The following is a 23,913-nucleotide window of genomic DNA, read 5'->3' on the forward strand; positions in this document are numbered from 1 at the left end:
ATATTTTAAACTGATATTTATTTATAATGTAAGAATTTAATTCAGTGTTACAAGGTCTTCATTTTTTTAAAAGATACATTTGCAAACATGCACTTCACTATCTTTTCCCATATGGAAGCAGTTTCTAAAGTAAAGAATGGGAAATAAAATGTTTGATTTATTTTGTTAAAGTATTTTGGACGTTTAAATCATAACTTGCAGGCACTTCCTGTCTACAAGATCATTACTATAGCCAGGTGTAAACAGGCTAATACTAAAAGTGAAGGTGTTTATTAACCTAAAATACACTACCAAAGAATATATTGCCAAATTTTAACAGGAACTATCCTCAAGTGTTGTTTGTTTTCGTCTTTCCCTAACCTATCCCAAATGGTGTCCCTAGCCTCTGTTTGCCAGAAGCTGGGAATGAGCAACAGGGGATGGATCACTTGATTACCTGTTCTGTTCATTCCCTCTGGGGCACCTGCCACTGGCCACTGTCGGAAGACAGGATACTGGGCTAGATGGACTTTCGGTCTGACCCAGTAGGGCCATTCTTATGTTCTTAAACCTGTTCCTCTGATCTCCTTGCTTGTACTTGATATTTAGGTATATTTAGTGTACCTCCAGAACACGTAATTTATATTTGTTTTTCAGTTTTCCCCAGTGGTACCAGTCTTGGTGAACTGAGTGTTTGCTGCTAGTACAAAAGTAGGCAAAAACTCCCATAAGTTCAGATTTTTGAGTGCTGAAGCACACAAACTGGAGAAGCATGCTGACTTTATGGTTTTTGAGAAGTATAAAAGAAACAGACTGTTGAAAAGCAGTTGGTCCATTTTAGGCTTTATCTTGCAGACAATAATCTGAAATATAAACAGAAAGCCATTTCACCTACAGTTAGAAGAGTGGATCAGCAGCAGCCTCCTGTGGGTCATTGGTGAGCAGATGGAATTTGTGTCCTTCCACAGAGACAAATGTATGGGCCACCTTCTGTAGTCCCAGCAGTTTTACTGCTCCCTGTGGCTCCATGAAAAAGAAGGCAGAAATACTCAACAAGCAGTCATTGCAATGTTAATGACTGTGATGTCTGGTGCATGTTGTGTTCTACAATAGAAAAGCAGGGGAGAGGTTCAATTTTTTATGCTAATTTTTGAATATCAATAAGGCCCTCAATAGTTCATCCCTTATTGGTCCGTTTAAAGACTGGTGGCAAATTACCTTTTCTCTCAAGCACTTGAATATCCCTGTTTCACATAGTTTTTTGAATCTCATGTATTCTCTATGAATGATCCTGCAAGGTACTGAATTTCCATTGTCTATAGAAAAATCGGTTTGTAGTCAGCTAAAGCTACATGCTACACATATGATTTGATCAAAATGTCCTTGTGTCACAAATCATGATTAAATAGAAAACATATGTTCTCTGAAATGGAATTGATTCTGCTAAAGCAACACTGAGCATATAATAGTTATTCTATATCTTGTTACAACCTCAGATTTATTGTGCTCAACTCAAGGCTTACTTTTTTATTGTATGGTGGAAAATAGAACTAACCAAAATATGTAAATGCTGTACATTTATGGAAAGTAAGAATTAAAATATTCTTAAGATATACAGTGTGTTTAAATAAGTTTAGCAATTGGTAGAGAACCATCTTTGCTAATGTGAATACTGTAATGAGACATATTGTAGCTTACAGACAATGACCAGATTTAGCCTATTAATAGAATTTTTTACAATAACATAAGTTTGTCTTTGCTTCTTACTGAGTAGTTGTTTGTAAAATAGCTTGGAGTGAAAGTATTCTGATAGGCTATTAAACTATTTTAAAAGGGTGAATTATTTGCTATGAATTTTCAGAGTTGAAAGTTCTTTATTTCAATTAAGAATAATTCCTTTATGTGCTCAAAAATGTAGAAGCACTTAATTTATAATTAAAAAGGTAGTTTGTAGAATTAGTAAAAATTAGAAAGTTTTAAAAAAATTGTGTAGGCTTGTGGACAGGAGAGAAGATGTGCCACCTTTAGCCTTTACACAAAATTGATATCGTAGGGGGAGACTAGTAGAAACTCCTAGACTTAGGTTGATTATCTCTTTCCATTATAAAAGATTATTGCAGCTTTTCTGAGTTCTAACATCTCCATTATTTGCAGCAGGCCTTTGAAATTTGGCAGGGACAAAGCCCTGTGGCTAAATAAGTGCCTTTTGTTTGTCCATGAAATTCCATTCACGTTTGGCTGAACTATAAGTTGTTGAAAACTGCCATTTCCTTTTCTTGCTTCCATTCTTCAGGTAAATTTGGCATACCAAAATAACTGAACACAAACATTTTAATCTAAGGTAAGGCCCACACCCTCATTGAAGTAGCATCATCATCATCATGGAATGCCTGGATGCTGCGGAAACCTCCTTTGGCTCCACCGCAGATAATACCTCTCAGACCATCCCACAGTGTTGTCCCAGGGTCCCATCTCCCCTCTGAGGGTAATACATAGGACTGGGGGAGAGGATATATCCTTTGCGTTTGGGAGGTCTGATTACAGCATGTGTAGCCATAACTGCAGTAGCTTTGATCTAGCTTGTATTTAAAAAAAAAAAGTCATAAGGCTGTGGCAACACAGGCAGTGGCTGCTCAAGTATGAACCCAAAGTCCTGGGCAGACAGGGCTAGTCTGTGCACTTGCCTATGTTGCTGTGGCTTCACTTCTCTTGTTGTTTGAGATCAAAGCTAGCTCAGGGATGTCTACATACCTCCTGATTGCAGTGTAGACATAACCAGAGAGCTGGACTAAATTCCTCTATGAGCAGCTTTTTGGACCCAGCATTAGCTGCTCATCCCCCTTCTTTGTCATAATAGTCTTTTTCTACCTGCCAGCTGGTCCTATAGCTCAAGTGGTAGAAGTCTGTGCTGCGATGCTGAATTTGTTTTTCAGTTTTTCCTCTTAAAACCAAACTAACAAGGAAATGTTATACAAAAAAAAAGTAGGTTGCAAAGTCAAGCACTCAAAAGTTAGGAATTGCCAGATTTATGGTTGCTCATCCAATCTTAATTCAACCTCCTTGTGCTTGTGCATGGTAGACTTTTTCCTCCCACCATACTCCCAGACTATTTCAGTGGCCAGGATGGACATATCAGAGATCAAAAATTCCAACTGTAAATACAGTAACTCCTCACTTTAAGTCATCCCGGTTAGCGTTGTTACGTTGCTGATCAATTAGGGAACATGCTCATTTAAAGTTGTGCAATGCTCCACTCTTATGTTGTTTGGCTGCCTGCTTTCTCCACAGCTGGCAGCCTGCCTATGCCCACAGGCAGACTCTGCAGATCAGCGCCTTCCCCCTCCGCCCCACCTGCGGCAATCAGCTGGCTTGCAGTGTTTCGGGGGGGGGGGGCAGGAGCGAGGTGGGAGGAGCGAGGACTCTGCGCACAGGCTCCCCCTCCCTCCCTTGCCTCCTCAACACCCCCTAAACACCGTAAGCCAGCTGATTGCCCCAGGCAGGAGGGAGGAGTGAGGACTCCATGTTCAGGCTCCCCCTCCCTCCCCCCCCCTCTCCTGTCTAGGGCAGTCAGCTGGCTTGCAGCCTTTAGAAGGGAGATGAGGGAGGGGGAGGAGCGAGGACGCAGTGTGGGAAGTAAAGGGGGAGGAGGTGGGGAGAAGAAGAGGCAGGTCAAGGATGGGGGGCTTGGGGGGAGTGGGCGGGCTGAGGGTTGAGTTCCCCCCTTTCCACCCCCCACCCCTGGTGCTTGTAGAGTAGGGGAAGCAGCCGCTACTGCACAATGTGCTTCTCCTAGCCTACAGCACCTTCAGCCTCCTTGCCTGCCTCATCTCCAGTGCCAGTGAGCTGTGCCTGTGTAGGGTAAGGCAGGGATACCTCCCAACTGTAGTACTGTATTGTATGTACAGTATGTTTGTAAACACACAGCATGTGCACACTACTCCCCCCAGCATAGTATTAAATTGCTTGTTTAAAAATTGTTTAAAACTTATACCTGTATTAAATTGCTTGTTTAAAATGTATATAATGCCTTTTGTCTGGCAAAAAAAAAAATTCCCTGGAACCTAACCCCCCACCCCCCATTTACATTAATTCTTCTGGGGAAATTGGATTCGCTTAACATCGTTTCACTTAAAGTCTCATTTTTCAGGAACATAACTATACTGTTCAGTGAGGAGTTACTGTATAGCATTTCTTTACTTTTGAGTACTTGACTTTTCAACGTATATAACTTTTATTTTAAAATAGATTTTGAATGTTTTTACATAAAGTGAAACAGTGTTAGAATATACATTTAAGTGCAAAGGCCGTATACTTCCATCATTCTATCCATTTTTATACTCCACTCATCGTTGCGTTTCCTAGCAGCATATCTATATGCCCAACTTCCTTTTGCATTGGTGCACGGATTTTGAAAACTGCATAAAAGATAAGTCTGTCTCACTTTTAAAAAAACAAAAATAATGTAATAGTAGAGCTTGTATCATTTCCAGATATTTGTGCTTTTCACTGTAACTCCAGCATACAATCCTACTATCCAAATTTAAGAACAACTGATGCTACAGTGAAAAGTTTGAAAGAAATCATTTTATATACGTCTTTTTTTTCTGCACTAATTATATCTTTGCTAAGACTCATCTATTCCTGTTTTTCTTATCTGAAGTTACAACCCTTCAGTGGTTACATCACACCTGGCTATTGTGGAAAGTATTATGCTGTGACGATTAGGATTATGAATTAAGAAGAGAAATAAACAGTAGGAGGAGGAGATGAACTCACAAGAAACAAGGATCATGTTTTATGAAAATGTCCCCTGTAATTAAAAAACAAACAAACACAAAAAACCTGAGGTGGGAAACTGGTTACTGCTCATATTTCCTATGTTTAAAACATTGGAGTAAATTCATATTTGGCATTCATTGGTTCCACTATACTCTTTGGGGCTAGGACTGTCTTTTTGTTCTGTGTGTCTATAGCACTTAGCACAATGGGATCCTAGTCAATGACTAAGGCTCCTAGATGCTATGATAATACATTGATTTCCATGAAGTTGTACTCAGTTATGCCAGTGTTGAATTTGGTCCTTTGTTTCAAAGATTTGGATATAGTTATTATGAATATTTCAAATATTTTCTTCAGAAGGATTCTCACAGAATATTTGTTCATTTAAATATTTCAAAAAAATAATTTTTCAGATGAAGTATAGCAGCATTTCCTTCAGTGGTTTGTCTACATAGAATATTTTCAGAAATACTACTAGGTTTGCTGTTGTGATATATGAAAATGAATAAGTTACTAAACAAAGCCATATTATTTTCTGCATGGAGCTCAAATAACAAGAATTAGCTAAACTAAGGTAGTGTTCAATCAGGATACGACTAATTAGGTGGGTAGATGTTGATTTGACCTGTCCATTTTGCTTGTAATGGATCCTGATGGAAAGTGCTAGTTAATTAATTCTCCCATATAGTGCCCCGTTCTGCCCTCACAGACAAGTGCACCTTCCATTGTTTTCAAAGGGAATTGCATCTGATGGCAGAATTGGGCCTTATTGTGGACAGATCCAGAAATCTGTTCCTATCAGCGAAAGAATTGGGCTTGTCACATCATTAATGTTCGTATGGGATGGGACAGTTACTCTGGTCTGACTGAATTGTTCTTGGTATAGGACTCGGATGCAGAATGACAAAAGTGGCTTTCACACCACTTTTATGCTGCCCCAATCCTGCGGCCAGTTCCCAGTGTAAGACACAGCAGCCAATAAGCTTGCAACATCCATAGAACAAGTTGACCAGTGATACTCAATTTTTAACACTTGCAGAAGTATGGCTGGAAAATGGTGGCCCTTGCAACAATGATATACTATGGAGTCAGAGACCACAGTTGAGAAAAAATAAGGAAATTCTGCTGTCTTGCCTCTTAAAATGACCATTTATTTATTGTGATTTATTAAGTGCATATACCAAGCTCTAAATTTTTATTAATTTAAAATATCTGATATGAATGGTAAAAATCCTTGACTTATCTAGTCAACTATCCATTCAATAACATAATATTTAACTGCTAGAATAATAACTACACTATAACTCACCCTATAGACCAATACTTATCTGAATCTCTCCCTCCTCTCCCCCCCCCCCCCAAAAACCCCCCAAAAAACACAACTTTGCAGAATGCCTGGAAAGTTAACAAATCTGGGCTGAAAGGTTAACAGACTAAAAGCTGACCTCAGTAGTGCGAATGTGAAATATACACAGTAGTGAACTTCATCTTTCTCTCAGAAAAGATACAAAAATGGAAATTAAAGGGCATGGGGGATACCAAAACTCTGGAGCACAGAACTCTAGAGCATGCAGACTTTGAAAAGTATGCCTATGGAGCACTGCAGAAAGTCCTCAAAATCTGTTGGGGTCCTGTCAGTTCTCACATGATGGGACTGGATAAACTCAGTGCTTGAATGGAAAACCTGCAATAATATTTAGGTTCTGTAAGAAATGGTGCTAGTAATTCAGATAAGTAGTATTCTTCTTTCTGACTCAGTTGTGGCATAATTCTGAAGCTTCCCTCTGTGTTTATAGCAATGATGCTCACATTTGTATCCATTATTTAAAGTCTGTTTACCTCATTTAATTTCACATCTTCTAGAGCATTAGTAATAGCTTTGTGAATGCCTTATCTACTTGCACTTTCAATATCGATCAAACCAATAAATGTCAAAGATTTACTCGCATATACATACCTAACACACAGACTAAGTAATTTTTCAACTACTTACAGGCATTACTCCCATCTGTTATGACACACATAAACAGAGCAGAGCCCAGCTGTGTCACCAACTTCAGCAATATGATGCACAAACTTCCTGACACCATTTTCATCTAGGTAGCGTTGTCCTCACTCAACTTTGTCTTTTACATGAAGGTCATGCAGCTTTTTTCTTTTATTTATTTATTTTCAATTCAGGAAAATCTTTTTTTCCTTTGGCAGTGAAATACAGTGTTAAATTTTGAACAATTATTTTGCTGAACTATACATTTGTGGACTGGTGCTTTCATATTTTCCACTGGTGTTTTAGATGTGCTTTTTTGTTTTGTTATATGCTTCTGTGTCTGTTGCATATATTCCAACATCCTACATATCAAACTCCATAAAGTAAGCATTTGTTTGATCAGCTATTTAAGGAAACAGATATCATATCTTGCACCATTTCATTGTGTGTTCTTCTTTCTAGCCACATGAGCTCTTGCAGACACTCATATTGGATAGGTTAATGCTTTTTTCTTTTTATCATGCATGCTTTTTCATGTGATACTTCATCCAGATGTATGTATGATCTTACATGATCCCAGAAAGAGTGTTTTGCAATGGACAGGTTACCTGGACTCTATTACTGACCTGTGGGAGTAAGTCACTTAACTTCTCTGTCTTAGATTCTTACCTTTTTGTTTTGTTTTGTTTTTTGTTTTGTTTATTTTGGTAAAGCACTTTGAAATCTATGGTTGCAAAGCACTGCATGTGAGTGAAGTAGTATTATTTATCAGTTATGATGATTCAGTGATAGAATTGTCTACACATGATCAAAGAGTCTGCACTCTCCATCTTAATCTTAAACATTCCTAAATAGTCCTTGTTTGTTTCTCTCACTAATCCCTACTATAACGCCATTACCTTTTGGGCTCAGAAGACAGGGTATTACCAAATCTGTTGCAGGAAAGTGCTCTGGGGTTCTGAAATCTATTTTTGTCTTGAGCTTTCAGAGTTTGTTTAATGTGATTGTAGAGAGGAACAGCTAGGTCGGGGTAGGCAACCTATGGCACAGGTGCCGAAGGCAGGACATAAGCTGATTTTCAGTGACACACTGCTGGGTCCTGGCCACCGGTCCGCGGGGCTCTGCATTTTAATTTAATTTTAAATGAAGCTTCTTAAACGTTTTAAAAACCTTATTTACTTTACATACAACAACAGTTTAGTTATATATATAGACTTATGGAAGAGACCTTCTAAAAATGTTCAAATGTATTACTGGCACGTGAAACCTTAAATTAGAGTGAATAAATGAAGACTTGGCACCCCACTTCTGAAAGGTTGCCGACCCCTGAGCTAGGTTGTTACAGATGATGATGAAGAGAGGAACAATTATTCTATTGCATAGGTATCATGTGATAGTTGTTGGTAGAACCTTAGAGAACACTTGATAGGTGAAACTTCATGTTGGAGATTGACTACATTAAGAAAAACTTTTTGTAGCAAGTCAGAATTAGAGCTTTCATTGCCTATTAACTCTGACCAGCATAAGGAGTTATTGTGAAGAAATCTGAATAGATTTTGTTCTTTTCCTAAGTAGTGAACAGGGGTTATAGTTGTTTTTCTTTCTGTGTGGCCCATTTCAGAAATCAAGTCAATGGGAAACAAGCATTGTCTCATGTTTTATGAAAATTTCCTGTTTGTACTGTCTTTCCATATTTTTCTTAGAGAGAGAAAAAGCAAGGGTTCATCATTTTTCTGCATGCCCTCATGAATTTCCCCCCCAGGATATGTTTTGCAATATAACATGGGCACTGTTCTGAGCCAGTATTGAATTATTGCGTTAGCACGTTAGGTACTGTCCTGCTAGGACATACTGTCTTTCAGATGGAACATAAAATTGAGGTCCTTACCACTTGGTGTTCATGATTCCATCGTGTTCTTTTGTGGTCCAGATGCTGTGACCATTAACGTCACTTCCATTGATTTTCCTGGAAGTTGGATTAGGCTTTATAAGAATAAATCTTATAAGCCTGGTGTACAGGCCAAATTCCAACTCTGGTTCTTTCTACCTAACTTCCTCTTGTTTCAGTTGATTAAGTTATTCATTTTCTGTCCAAAACTGGTGGATGCTTTTTAATATTTAGTGGAATAATCTGCATATAATACATAAGGCTACATTTTAGTCACAGGTATTTTTTAGTAAAAGTCATGGACAAGTCACAGGCAGTAAACAAAAATTCATGGCCCGTGACCTGTCCATGACTTATGCTATACCCCTGACTAAATCTTGAGAGTGCTGCAGGTACTCATGGGAGGGCCATGGGTGCTCCTAGTAGATGGCCTGGCGGGGGCTATGGTGTGGGAGGTGCAGGTGCTTGGGGGGGGTGGTGGTCGGGGGTGCTGTGAGTGCTTGGGGGGGGGGAGCAACTCAGAGCTGGTGCTGGGGGGATGTGTGTGGGAGGATTGGCAGGGCTGGCAGGCTCCCGACCTGGCTTCTCGGAAGTGGCAACGTGTCTCTCCCTAAGTTCCTAGCTCCATGCACTGCTAGCTCCACAGCTCCCATTGACCAGGAACTGCCAATGGGAGCTGCGGGGGCCATGCCTGCAGACGGAGGCAGCGCACGGAGCTAGGAGCTGAGGGAGGGATATGTTGCCACTTCCAGGGAGCTCCCTCCCCCAAGGTAAGTGCTGCCCAGAGCCCTCCTGCGCCCCAGCCCTGAGCCACCCACCCAAACTCCTCCTCTTGCTGCTGCTGCAGGGGGGTGGCCCAAGACTGCCCCAGCAGTGGCCAGTGTGACTGGCCCAGGGGCTTCCTGAGCTGCTGCCCCAGCCACTGCAGAAGTCACGAAGGTCACGGAAAGTCACGGAATCCATGACTTCTGAGACCTCCGTGACAAACTTGCAGCCTTTATAATATTAAGAGAATTTTTTTAAAGCATTTTGGACTCTTTCAGTATGATGGGTACTAGACAACTGTTACCTTGTTGTTTGTTGTTGTTGTATTATTACTGTACAGTACATATTGCTGTCATTTTTATTTATTACTTTTTTTGTGGTGGTACCTAGAAATCCCAAATGAGATCAGCGCTAGGGTTGCCAACTTTCTACTCGCATAAAACTGAACATCCCTGCCCTGCCCCTTCTCCAAGGCCCTACCCCCCCGCTCACTCCATCCCCCCTCTCTCTGTCGCTTTCCCCACCCTCACTCACTCGCTCATTTTCACCAAGCTGGCTCAGGGGGTTGGGGTGTCGGGGAGGTGTGAGGGCTCCGGGTGGGGGTGCGGGCTCTGGGTTGGGACCGGGGATGAGGGGTTTGGAGTGCAGGAGGGGGCTCCGGGCTGGGGCCCAGGTGTTTGGAGTGCTGGAGGGGGATCGGGATTGGAGTAGGGGGTTGGGGTGCGGGAGAGGGTCAAGGGTGCAAGCTCTTATCTCAGGCAACTCCCGGAAGTAGCGGCATGTCCCCTCTCCGGCTCATACACGGAGCCATGGCCAGGTGGCTCTGCGTGCTGCCCCATCCAAAGGCGCCGCCCCCACAGCTCCCATTGGCTGCAGTTCCAGGCCAATGGGAGCTGCATATTGGCGTTTGCAGGAGGGAGGGAGAGGCAATGTTCAGAGCCCCCTGGCTGTCGCTATGTGCAGAAGACAGAGGTGGGACATGTCGTTGCTTCTGGGAGCCATGCGGAGCTACGGGAGACCGGGAGCCTGCCTTAGCCCCACTGTGCTGCCAGCCAGACTTTTAACGGCCCGGTCAGCCGTGCTGACCAGAGCTGCCAGGATCCTTTTTCGACCAGGCATTCAAGTAAAACAGACACCTGGGAACCCTGATCAGGGCCCCATTGCACTAGCCACTGCACAGACATAATCCTGCCCCAAAGAGCTCACATTCTAAATAGATAAAACAGATAAAGTGTGAGAAGAGAAACAGATTGGGTGATCTATCCACGGTCATGCTGTAAGTCAGTAGCAGAGCCAGGAGTACAAACCTTGTTTCCAAAGTGTCAGTTCAGTATCCTATCTGTTGGAACTGGCTTCCTTTCCAGCTGCTTGGACGCTCGTGCAGATTTGTAACTTATGATATTAATTCAAGATATTAAACTGATTTATTTCAATTTATAGAAGTTGTTATAATGGTTGAGGTGAACATAACCCTTCAGACAGATGTCTGTACATTCAGGCTGATGTCTGTACATTCAGACATTCAAAAAGACTTCAGAATTTAAAAAATATAAAATGCATAATTTAATACTTTTATCCTGTCTGTACACACACTCTCAACTCATATCTGGATAACTGCACTCTGTATGTACCTCATTTGGTAAATAAAATTTACATACTGAGCATCTGTAGTGAAGCATTTTCACTTAGGTCATGGCTTGTGTTTTCTCAGTCTAGTTTTTATTTAATATGTATCAAAGTGAATAATCTTTTATTCAGGGACTTGCAAATGGGCTAACTTTGAACTTTTAAATACAAACTAATTTTGAATGATCAAAGAATAAAAAAGAATGTGACAACTGTAAAATCAATTTAAAAAAAATTGTTCTGATAACTCAAACTGACTATATTTCCCTGAGCTTTGCCTCTTCTGTCCCTCCAGTGCTTAATTTGTGCCAAGGTTTGCCAGGGCTGAGCCCCGGCACCTCTAGGCATGGCAGTTCATAGCCTTGGCACCTCTGCTGCATCAGTTATGAATGTAAAAAAATTGCTTAAGCTCCGCCACCGCTTTCATTACAAATTAAGCACTCTTTCCCTCCCAAGAACCCTGAAACTAAAACAAAGAAAAAGTATTTCTGAAATGGGAAGAAACATGAACAATATTAGCCTCAAAGGCAGTGTTTTTTGGAAAGTCATAAACCGCTGAGAATAGGGCTTGGGATGAAGGTGTCATTTTGGTTATAACTATGCATTCTTGCAAATGATAACTCCTCTTATTTTTCTTAAGAACGTCTGTTTGTTTTATTTCCTCCGTGGTATTTTCACTGATTTCTAGAGCATAACTGAGCAGTTATGCTATTGTGCACTTCTTAGCACCAACCTACTTACTGGCTGTTCATGCACCTGTTGGTGTGCAAACAAAAGAACAAAATACAGCAAAGTTCTGCAACCTGTCTGCCTTGCTTTCAATCAAAATGCAACAAAAAGGCAAAAGAAAATTCAGGATGGGAAAACATCTTACATACCAATAAGTGGGTCACTTAGTTTTTATCTAAAATGTTTTAGATGACCAGATGGTTACAAAGTTTTATCTGCATAATTTGTATTTGGTTCATACATCTGAGATCATGAAATAGCTGTGAATTGTGAACACAGTACATTCTTTTTGGGACCCAAAGTAGAAAAGCCTTATATCAGGGAGCCAAATAGTTGGGGAGCACTGAATTTATTGCTTTCATGAACACCTGTGCATTGGTTTTTGTTTTCGTTTTAATTTGTATGTATCTGAAAAGTGATGTAAGCAGCATCTGGTTATCCTTACTCAATATGCCTATGCTGCCAAAAAAAATCAACAGATTCCTACTGTACTGCATTTCAGAACTAATGAAGACATAATTATATCCCTGAGCAGGAAGAGGGAATTATGCTTTGTTGGGGACTAGACTAGAAGAGAGTGTGTGTGTGTATTTAGAAATAAGTAAGAAAACTGATACTTTCTGTCAAAACTCTGGCATTTTATATTGGTTGCAAGCTGACTGAGAAAATACTTCTCTTACAATAATGGGTAAAATACAATGGTTAATAATGAGCAATGGGAACTTGCATTTCATTTGAAGTTTATATAGTGCTATAAATCTATTACATTCCCCCTTTCATTTTATATAGCTATTGCTTGAAATTAATATGTTGATTTGGAATCTCCATGAAGATTATAAGAAATCTGAAGCTGATAATTAAGATCAGGGCTGTAAGATTGTATATGTGAAAATAATAGTAATTGTAGGAACATATTCTGAGATGGTGTGTTTTTTGTTTGTTTGTTTTTTTAACTTGCCTGTTTTTTAGATTTATATTTGAAAATCTTCAGTAAAAATTTTAGAAAGACAAGGTGAGTGAGTAATAGCTTTTGATCTCTCATCCTGGGACCAACATGGCTGCAGTGAAATTATTACAGTTATTATTTTATTAGTATAAAAAGTAATTTAACTCTCATTTTAACTTAAAAATAATCACCGCTTAGTTTATTTTTCCTTTAAAAATATCCACCTTATGGAAAAAATGAACTAAAATACAACAAAAAGAGGTGAGTGATTATGTGCAGACTGATAATTTACAACGAACAGGATTAAGACTATACTGGGCTATACATTACAACTATTCAATTTTATGTTCTCCCTCGGACTGTCAGCATTCTCATACACACCTGGTCACATAACTTCTAACCATTGCCTATCCCTCTCTTCTCTGGATCATATAATAATGGGACTTTGAGAGTGTTGCTGGGACCATCATAAACACAAAGTTCATCTCATCCCTAGAACCAGCCATCCGCTATCACATGTGTATGCCACCATTTGCTCTTCACTGAGGGCAATATTAACCCTTGCAGAGGCGCCACACAGGCCCTGTGTAACCATTTAAATTCTCAAAATAAGCGTGAGTGGTATTTAAGTGAATTGCACCTTTGGGGACTATTGTGTGTTGGGATTTTGCCTTAATCTTTACTAACAAAGACAGAAAGAAGAAATGGTATCTTTTCCAGAGGCTATAGTAACTTTTAGATCAGACAGCTCCAAGTAGACAATTTTCAATTTAGTGCACACATTTTTGAAAATCTTGGCCTAGGTGTGTAAAAAAAGTTTATAACTATAGTGATGACAATGAATTTAACATTCAAATACAGAACAGGATTTTTTCTCTTTTTCTATTGTAACCTTGTATGCTAAATTACAACATAGTGTTTTAAGTATCTGTCCAGATACAGTTTGGTGTGTAAACTTATATTCCTCTTGGTTTTTTTTTCTGTTGCTGCTATTCATTTGTATGTTTTAAACACAACACAATTTTCTGCAACAAAATTTTTAAAAAAATCACTAAGATGATGTAAGGCAGTTAAGTAAATACTATACATAATTGGTAAAATGGAGCCTTTGTGTGTGCATATGTCTCCTACAATCACACACTAATATATCCCGTTGGAGAACTAGGAATCTTGACTATCTAATGGAATAAAATAAAACATTGGATCCCAGCCCCAGCAGTTCATGAACTATCAGACCTTATAGTCATGAAGTTAGGATGTATTGAAAAAACAGTTTTTTAAAAAACAGGTTGTTTTTTAAAAAAACTATTACTGTACTATTTTTTCTTCTTGCGGGGAGGCCTATATGATATACCCTGGATGAGGAAGTGGAGGGATAGGAAAAACTATACCAAGTTAAAAATTTGCTTTTTACAATGTTATCAATTAAAAAAATAAATAAAATACTGACGTTTTCTAAAATGCCCTTTGTCTAAAATATTTGGCAAAAATATATATCGGTATATATAACCTAGACTGTCTGAATACCCTAGAGTACAGTGACTAAGATCAGGTAATTGAGGGAATATTAAATGTAATTAAGATTTTGTGGGACATAGCCCTGTTTAGATAATGAGGGTTTTGGATAATCAAAGTACAGATAATCAAAATAGTACAATGTTGGTGTAGTTTGGGATGGCTTACATAACCCGTTGCTGCTCATGAGTAATGCAGTTATCAAAAATACATGCATATAAAATACTATATTCTACACTAAATTCTATTATGATTTACTTAAATTGTAAAATCCTTTGGGGGTAGGGATGCTCTTTTATTGTCTGTAAAGTGGCATGCACATCTATGGCTCTGTACAATTTAAATATTCTAATAATAATGTATAGCAGTGTTCTGTGTGTGCGTATATATATATTTCAATAATATCTCTCTCACACAATTGTGTGTGTGTATATATATATGTGTGTGTGTGTGTGTGTGAAAGATAGAAGAGGTAAAAGGAGTAATATGACATGACCCACTGTAAACTAATGATGACCTCAACAGTAACTGATGGAATGAGAAGTGGGAGGAGCTGCAGAGCAAGCAGGAAACATAGAGAAGACATCCAGCATGCTAGGCATCCAGCATGCTTTTTAGCAGCTGCTTCTGTGCCAGTCAGTACCCAAGAAGATTAGCAAATGTGCCTGGCAGGCATGCAGCTGGGAGGAAGCTGCATGCTGTGGGTGGGTAGGGAGGGGTGAAGTGGAAACCTTGGGAGGGGAAAGATGGTGGATGAGAACTACATTGTCAAAAAATTTCTCTGGTGTAAGTGCACCGAAACACTGCCTCCCTCATTTCTCATGCAAAACTGGAGTGGTACATCAGTAATCTATCCTTCCTGTAATATTAGGCATCCTTTCTTTTATTTGTGGTATAATGCCAGATGTAAAACTTACAATATTATACTACATTATTTCTGTTAAAAATGCTTGACAGTTGTATGTATTTTACATAAGTTGGTTTGCTTCTTGCAATAGTGCAACAGAGCAACACAGGCTTGTTGCTTTTATATTGTGACTTGTAGTTTGACCGCAGCTTTCTTATTGTGGGTTACTGTCTCAACACTAGTCATAGCTCAGTTATTCAGGCTGAGTTGAGTTTTGCATTTAAAGTAGGGATTCAACCTCTTTGTTATGTATGAAGAATATAACTTAGTTCATTTTAACTCAAATTAATTAGTGAAGAATTGGGTCTTAGTAAAAATCGCACTCGGTGTCAGTGTCCCCTTTTTTTAATAATGGCATTACATAGATTCTTCAGACTTCCCATATGGCTAAAACTCATTGAAATCTTGTACATAAATTACATGTGAAAAAATGAGGATGTAATTAAACGAAGCTATTAACAATTGTATATCACTATTATGATTATATAGACAAGGTTAGATGAACAGCTAAAGTCATATTAACGCGCAACTGTGACATCAGAAGTAACAGCCAATAAATACCCTTACTCTACACCAAATTAGCATCCTATAATTATATTATTATTGTACTGAGTCAGCAATATGAAAGCTGCTGAACTCATTTATCAACAGCTCTCAGTGGTCTCTGTTACTAAAGATTCAGTGACTGAATCCTAGCTCGGGCATCAGTAGTTGAAACAAGGAGTGACAGGCTGGTCAGTTAACCAGTTAAATAACTTCAGTTGACCAATCAGTTGATTGCTTATTATTACTGAAACACAATGAAATATTCCGGCAAGAATGCCCTGATGTAGGCATTGGCCTACGTTATAGATTGCATCATGGTGCCTTTTTTTTTTTTAAATTTAATTTCATTGCATTTTTTGTTCTTTGTATTTTGTATTTCTGTTTTTTGTATTTTTCTGAGTTAAAACAACTCAGTTAAGTAACTTGTTTTTTTCTAATTAGGTATAAGTATCTAAGGCCAAGAAACCATAAAGTAATAATCTTTGTTATTGTTATTGTTCTAATAAATTAGCATTTTAAAATATTTGACAATGTTTGACTAGCCAGTTGACCAATTATTTATGGGCTGGTCAAATGGGCAACCTTAAAGACTGCCTCTGGCACTTCTGTATTCACTACTGTGCACCCAGACAATGCTGCTGGGAGGGCTGATGCAAAACTGCTGAAGGAACCTGTAAGTGCAGAGACATTGGGGTGTCAGGAACTTGACACACTACCCTCTGATACCTTCTCATTGAGGGAAGGGGGGCAGAGAGAGAAAGGGATAAAAAACATAATGTGTTTTTAAAACAGTTTAATCTGGGACCTCAAGCTCTAAAATATATTAATTGTAATAGCATTTACATTGACTAGCGTCACTCCAGGGCAGAGTTAAGGTTGTATGGGTAATTTATCTGAGCATTTTCATACCTTAACATGCTTGAATTTCCTTAAATTTAATTTTAACTCTGTTTCCTGGGTTAATTGTGCTTGATTTCTGGGCTAATTCCAACATTTCTGTAACATCTTTTACCTTTAAATTACTGATATTTATTTTCAACCTTAACTTCATTTTAACTTAGCTTTTTGTCTTGGAATATATATGATATACTTTTTATTTTGAAATTATTTTGTGTGTGTTAAGTTTGCACCACATGGTTAGTTAGGCACCTGGGGAAATAGAGGCAATGTGGCTTATGCTATTACCCTTCCTCATGCTGAGTAATGGGACTACCCACAATATAAAGGTACTACTCAATATAGGAATGGCAGTCAGGCCCAGAGAGGTTAAATATTTTACCCAAAACTGCAGAGGTAGTCTGTGTCACATCTGGGATTAGAGCTGAGGAATTTATTCCTTCTAGGCTTCCTTGTAAAGGGAGGTCTGTGGAAGTTGATGGATAATGATGAGGAGAGGGTAGGAGCATTTCCAGTGTTGCCAACTCCAACTGTTCAAAAATCAGGAGTCAGGTCCCAAAAAACCTCAAGATTGTCTTAAAATCATGAGATTTTATAAAATAATAAATTTTGTGTTCTTTTTATTTGCCTTCTAGCTTTTGAGTCTTTGGGTCATACTCAAACCACATTTTCAAGCTTTTTTCCACAACCATGATGGCCAGAATATTTTTATTATTATTTTTTTTTATTTATTTTTTATTTTTTAATGAAAGATGAGATCCTCATGTAATGAGTAAAAATATTTTTATCTTAACAACTTAAAAAAACACAAAAAATGTGATTTATATTCCAAATGCTCTAACATGTTTGTGGGTATCAATGCTTAATTAAAGCAATGTGTATTCATTGGGAAAAGATTACTCTGGTAATGCTCAAGACCTGTTCTTCTTTTTTGAAAGTGTTTTATATTCCTCAGAAAATCAACAGCATGGTATTGAAGTCTATATCTGTACAGTCCATATGTGGGTTTTTAGTTGGAAATAATTTTGTGTTATCAAAATGTACAAAAATACTTTTTTATGCTCTACTAATTGTGAAAACCATGCATGTGATGACAAATATTATTGGCTGATAGTAATAGCTCATTAAATAATTCTTTGTTTAAAAAACCCTGTTAAATACAACAGTATCAGCTGATGCACACCATTGCATTTTCCACAAGTGGTTGCATAGTCATTGTAATTTCATATCCTCAGCATTTTAGGAAAAAAAGTTTATTATTTACACTGCAGTCAAACCAGTGGTTTGGTATCTCTAGGAACTTGTTAACACTTGTGACTCTTGATGTCTGGATTGAACTTCCAATTCTCAACTTTAAGCAGGAGGCTGGATACATGGGAGAAATGTTATGTTGATAGGAAGGAGAGTGCCGACTATACTGACGCTCCCCAGGTTACGCAAGACCCAACTTATGCAAATTCGTTCTTACGGAAAAAGTTCTATAAGCCAGAAATAGGATTTTCGAGTTGTGGAAATTTTTGCATAATGTTTCCAACTTACGCAAAATTTGAATTACGCAAGGCTTTCCAGAATGGAACGATTGCGTAAGTCGAGGGGCGTCCGTAGCTAGTTTTGCATTATACTTGGATAGCATGGACTAATATGAGGGCTTGTTTACATTTGGAAATTTACGTGAATAATTATTCTGGAATAGTTGTTTTGGTAAATTTCAAAGTGTAGACAAGTCATTAGTATCTGTGTCAGACCCCTCTGCTGAGCCCCATTCCCCTACAGGGTCCTATTGCCCTTGCACCTGGAACCCCCCCAACGAGCCCCTGTGCATTCAGATCCGCCCACAACTAGGCCCCCCACTGAGCTGCTTGCACCTAGATTGTCCCACAAAGAATCCTCTCACCCCACACCTGGATCCCCCCGAGCCCCTCCATCCATGGATCCTGCCTGGTTTAGCCGACCTGCCCCACACCTGGTGCACCTGGAGCAGAGGGGCAGGGCCCCAGGGTGTTTCTGGGGCAGGCCCAGGCGTTGTGCTGTGTCAGGGTTGGGCACAGCCACACTGTTGAGTCCATGTCTGAGCGTGGGGGGAGCTGCAGGGTGATCTTCCACTTTCATGCAGCCAGTGGCCTGTGCTCCCCACTCCCATGCTGGAGCTTATGCATTTATTTATTGACAAATAAAACTTGCAGAATTTTAAAATACTGTGCACAGAATAGTTAATTTTTTGGTGTCGAATGCCCTCAGGAGTAACGAAGTGTGACCTGCAAAACACTTGCAGTGCCCTAGTGCCCTCTGGTTTGCCTATGGACATTTGGCATGAAAGACCGTAACAACTTCTCTTTGCATACTGTATGGGGGAAGCGGGTTTCCACCATAGGTGTATTTTGCCTTTTTTCTCCCCTTCTTCCTCTGACATATCAGAGATTGGCCACAACTGGATATAGGACCCCTTTTGTAGTGGAGCAGTGCTCTGCGATGGTTCAAAGAATCCTTTCTAGATGCCTGGCTGGTATGTCTTTGCTCTCCTGCTCAGAGTCCTACTGATTGCCAGATTTGGGGGTCAGTCAGGAATTTCTCCCAGGTCAGGGACCTTAGGGTGTTTCACTTCCTCTGTAGACGTGGTTCGCCTTCTGGGATTATCTGGATATGTCTCACCTAATCAATTGCCTGCCATTGCAGTAGCCTTGGGCATTGGTGGCACTTTGACCTCTCCTGGTCTATACCTGTGGCGCATAGCGTATTCGCTTGAGGATTGAAATGCCTATGGTAATTGAAGTCTTTGAGCTTAATATAGGGGTATTTGGGTGAAATTTAATGGCCTACTGCGTACAGGACATTAGACTAGAATTTGATTTGTCTTTCTGGCCTCAAACTCTTTAAAATAATGTTCTCAGTTTATTCATTGGCTATTGGCAGCAAAATGTATGATCTTGGCATATTACATCTTCAGTTATTCCTGGGAAACATCCTTGCTTTGAATTAAATGCAGGCTGAGTTAAATGAGTTCTGGCTTCCTGCTCCACTAGCATAGTCTACTCCTGCCTCTTACTTTAATTGAGAGCTCATGAATGCAGTGACCCTGAATACTAACCCAGTCATCTGGCCAGTCCACTCTGTCATAAAAACTATCTCTTGTGTCAAGAGACTGGATGAAAATAAAGTTATGCCATTTTATTACATATGGTATTCAGTAAATGTGTAGATAATATGATGGTTTATTTTCAGTCAAAATGAATGCAAATTTATAGTAATCTGTCAGCACCTGAAAGTGTTTTTAATTGTAATGGTTTTGGTTTTTTTTATTACAGTACAAATTATATGATAAATCTCATTGTTTGAATAATACTCTGATTTTTCTCTTATTCTTTCTGTATCTGCTGTGACAAACAAAATGTCTATTTTAAAAAGACTTCTGGAAAGCCACGGGTGCTCTGTGATTATGTAATGTTACTTGGAGACATTCAGCTTTTATACTTTGATATGCCTTTTATGACTGACACTTGAAACCAAATAATCATAATGTAAAATGGCCCATACATAACATGCTTTTTTCATTTTGCAGAGCAAATATTTTGTGTGTGTGTATATATGTAAGTATTTATAAGTTTTTTATTTGTTTTATCAACTAAATGTGTCAGCAAGTTAACAAGTCTTCCAGCAGGGTGCAGTCTCTTCTCAGGATTCATAATGCTTTCAACTAAATATTTTAGTTGATTTAGTCACATACTTGCATTTTCATAACAAGATGTTGAGGTTTGTTTTTTTTATTGCAGTTCTTCTAGGGAAATGATTAACATTTTTTTAATATGCATTCAACTTTCTTTTTGTGTCTTCCAATGCTATTTAAAAGATGAAATGGAGTTAATTTCGGTAAATTTGGTGATAAGGCAGCATAAAATCAACAGATTCCAAAAATCAGAAAATGTAGCTCTCATTCACATTGCTTTAGTCTCCAGCATAAAATATCTACCTTTTTTATTGTGAAGACACCATTCATTAAATTACTTCACAACTGTCTTGTGTCTGCTGACAGACTCAAACAATAGAACTAACAGAGGGGTGAACTTTCTTCATTGATGTTAATGGTGTGTTAACTTCAAAGCTTGGTTGTGACAATTTAAATTCTTAACACTGCTAAAGACTAGTCAAAACACAGATTGTATAATTGAAATTTAATTATAAGGGTCTGGTTTTTGGCTGGGTGGGGGCACACATACCATAAAATGAAATCTGCCCATTTCTCTTACGCTAGGTCAGTGGAGAAAAGATTAATTTTTTAAAATGCCATTTGTAAGTTTCTTCATGGATATAACAAGTTTTATTAGTTCAGCAGATGTATAATTTAGTCAGCCCAATTCTGTCTTCCAACTGTAGAAAGTAGTGTATAATTTTTGTTTCCCCATAGTAAACTTAACAGATGCATTTGTAGTTTTGAGAGTCCGTAGTGATAGCCTTTGTGAACAGCAGTTGCTAACTATTTGTTCAACAGGTTAAACGCTCCTGCATCCTTTTGTGTAGTTTATCTACTCTAACCTATTATCTCTTGACAGTAATCTTTTGTACCAGCTTTCAGTCCAACCCATTTTCTCTTTGGACAATATCATATTTCAGCCAGGGCATTCCCATGTCTCAGATTCACATCTAGTATTTCAGAAATGCATTTCTTTTGGCTGCTAGGAATTGTCATCCGTGGTGCTGTAGTCATTAGGAACAGGTCTGACTACCAAAAGGAGGCCGCCAGACAACTCTACAATAACAAATTCTACAGGCCACTTCCCTCAGATCCCACTGAGGAATACACTAAGAAACTGCATCATCTACTCAGGACACTCCCTGCACTAACACCGGAACAAATCAACATACCCTTAGAGCCCCAACCAGGGTTATTCTATCTACTACCCAAGATCCACAAACCCAGAAATCCTGGATGCCCCATCATCTCGGGCATTGGCACTCTCACTGAAGGACTGTCTGGATATGTGGACTCTCTACTCAGACCCTATGCCACCAGCACTCCCAGCTATCTCCGTGACACCACTGATTTCCTGAGGAAACTACAATGCATTGCTGACCTTCCAGAAAACACCATCCTAGCCACCATGGATGTAGAGGCTCTCTACACAAACATCCCACACACAGATGGAATACAAGCTGTCAGGAACAGTATCCCTGATGATGCCACAGCACAACTGGTTGCTGAGCTCTGTGCCTTTATCCTCACACACAACTATTTCAAATTTGATGACAGTATATATCTCCAGATCAGTGGCACCGCTATGGGCACCCGCATGGCCCCACAATATGCCAATATTTTTATGGCCGACCTGGAACAACGCTTCCTCAGCTCCCGTCCACTCACGCCCCTTCTCTACCTATGCTACATTGATGACATCTTCATCATCTGGACCCATGGGAAGGAGACTCTGGAAAAATTCCACCAAGATTTCAACAGCTTCCACCCCACCATCAACCTCAGCCTGGACCAATCTACACGGGAGGTCCACTTTCTAGACACCACGGTGCAAATAAGTGATGGTCACATTAACACCACCCTATACCGAAAACCTACCGACCGCTATGCCTACCTTCATGCCTCCAGCTTCCATCCCGGGCACACCACAAGATCCATTGTCTACAGCCAAGCACTGAGGTACAACCGCATCTGCTCTAACCCCTCAGACAGAGACCAACACCTACAAAATCTTCACCAAGCATTCTCAAAACTACAGTACCCGCACGAGGAAATAAGGAAAGAGATCAACAGAGCCAGACGTGTACCCAGAAGCCTCCTACTGCAAGACAAACCCAAGAAAGAAACCAACAGGACTCCATTGGCCATCACATACAGTCCCCAGCTAAAACCCCTCCAACGCATCATCAGGGATCTACAACCCATCCTGGACAATGATCCCACATTTTCACAGGCCTTGGGTGGCAGGCCAGTCCTCGCTCACAGACAACCTGCCAACCTGAAGCATATTCTCACCGGTAACTGCACACCACACCATAGTAACTCTAGCTCAGGAACCAATCCATGCAACAAACCTCGATGCCAACTCTGCCCACATATCTACACCAGCGACACCATCACAGGACCTAACCAGATCAGCCACACCATCACTGGTTCATTCACCTGCACGTCCACCAATGTAATATACACCATCATATGCCAGCAATGCCCCTCTGCTATGTACATCAGCCAAACTGGACAGTCTCTAAGGAAAAGGATAAATGGACACAGATCAGATATTAGGAATGGCAATATACAAAAACCTGTAGGAGAACACTTCAACCTCCCTGGCAGATCTTAAGGTGGCCATCCTACAGCAAAAAAACTTCAGGACCAGACTTCAAAGAGAAACTGCTGAGCTTCAGTTCATCTGCAAATTTGACACCATCAGCTCACGATTAAACAAAGACTGTGAATGGCTTGCCAACTACAGAACCAGTTTCTCCTCCCTTGGTTTTCACACCTCTACTGCTAGAACAGGGCCTCATCCTCCCTGATTGAACTAACTTCGTTATCTCTAGCTTGCTTCTTGCTTGCTTATATATACCTGCCCCTGGAAATTTCCACTACTTGCATCCGAAGAAGTGGGTATTCACCCACGAAAGCTCATGCTGCAAAACGTCTGTTAGTCTATAAGGTGCCACAGGATTCTTTGCTGCTTTTACAGATCCAGACTAACACGGCTACCCCTCTGATACCTGACATCCATTTAAAGAAATCCAATGTTATTTTGATTGGCTAGGCTGAAAGTGGCCTGACAATTGCACTTCTAGTATGCATATACATTAGGAAGTGTTAAAGCTGTTTTTTAGCCTTGGTGCAGATACACTACTGATAGCACAAATGCAAGATCTAGTATATACTGGATACAGATATTTTCACCACTCAAAACAGGATTAGATGATGTAGTGTGGCGCAGTAAACTTCCAATCTCCACGCATTGATATATTTTGCTTTCCACAACCAAATCTCTGTACAACCTCTCATGAGTGATGTACCCGAATACTTGGATGCTAATATCTAAACTGTATTCTTAAATTTATTCACCTAAATTTAGTTTATTGCTGATTATGTACTCTATGTATCATATGACTTTTAAAAACAAACTCTGTATTTGTGGATAATCTAAGTACTATACCCAGATGTACAGACACTCTTTTCTCAACCTATGTATTACATAATTTTTTAAACATTAGCTTTAGTAAAAATTTTAAATCTGTTAAATATCTGCACCCAATCTGTACTAGAGTACTGTCTACACTCATTCATAAGCCGAATATTTTTGGTAAAAAAGTGACGCATCAAAGAGCGGGGGTAGGCTTATAAATGGATCTACACCAAAATT

General features: G+C 39.5%; 1 protein-coding gene across 1 annotated transcript in view; it reads left to right on the forward strand.

The window, feature by feature from the left end:
- The window catches only part of ARID2 (AT-rich interaction domain 2), a 146,495-nt gene that overhangs the window by 21,492 nt on the left and 101,090 nt on the right, over positions 1–23,913 (forward strand). The gene's annotated exons all lie outside the window — the stretch shown is intronic.

The sequence above is a fragment of the Mauremys mutica genome, chromosome 1, assembly GCF_020497125.1.
Source record: "Mauremys mutica isolate MM-2020 ecotype Southern chromosome 1, ASM2049712v1, whole genome shotgun sequence".
NCBI classification, from domain to species: Eukaryota; Metazoa; Chordata; order Testudines; family Geoemydidae; genus Mauremys; species Mauremys mutica.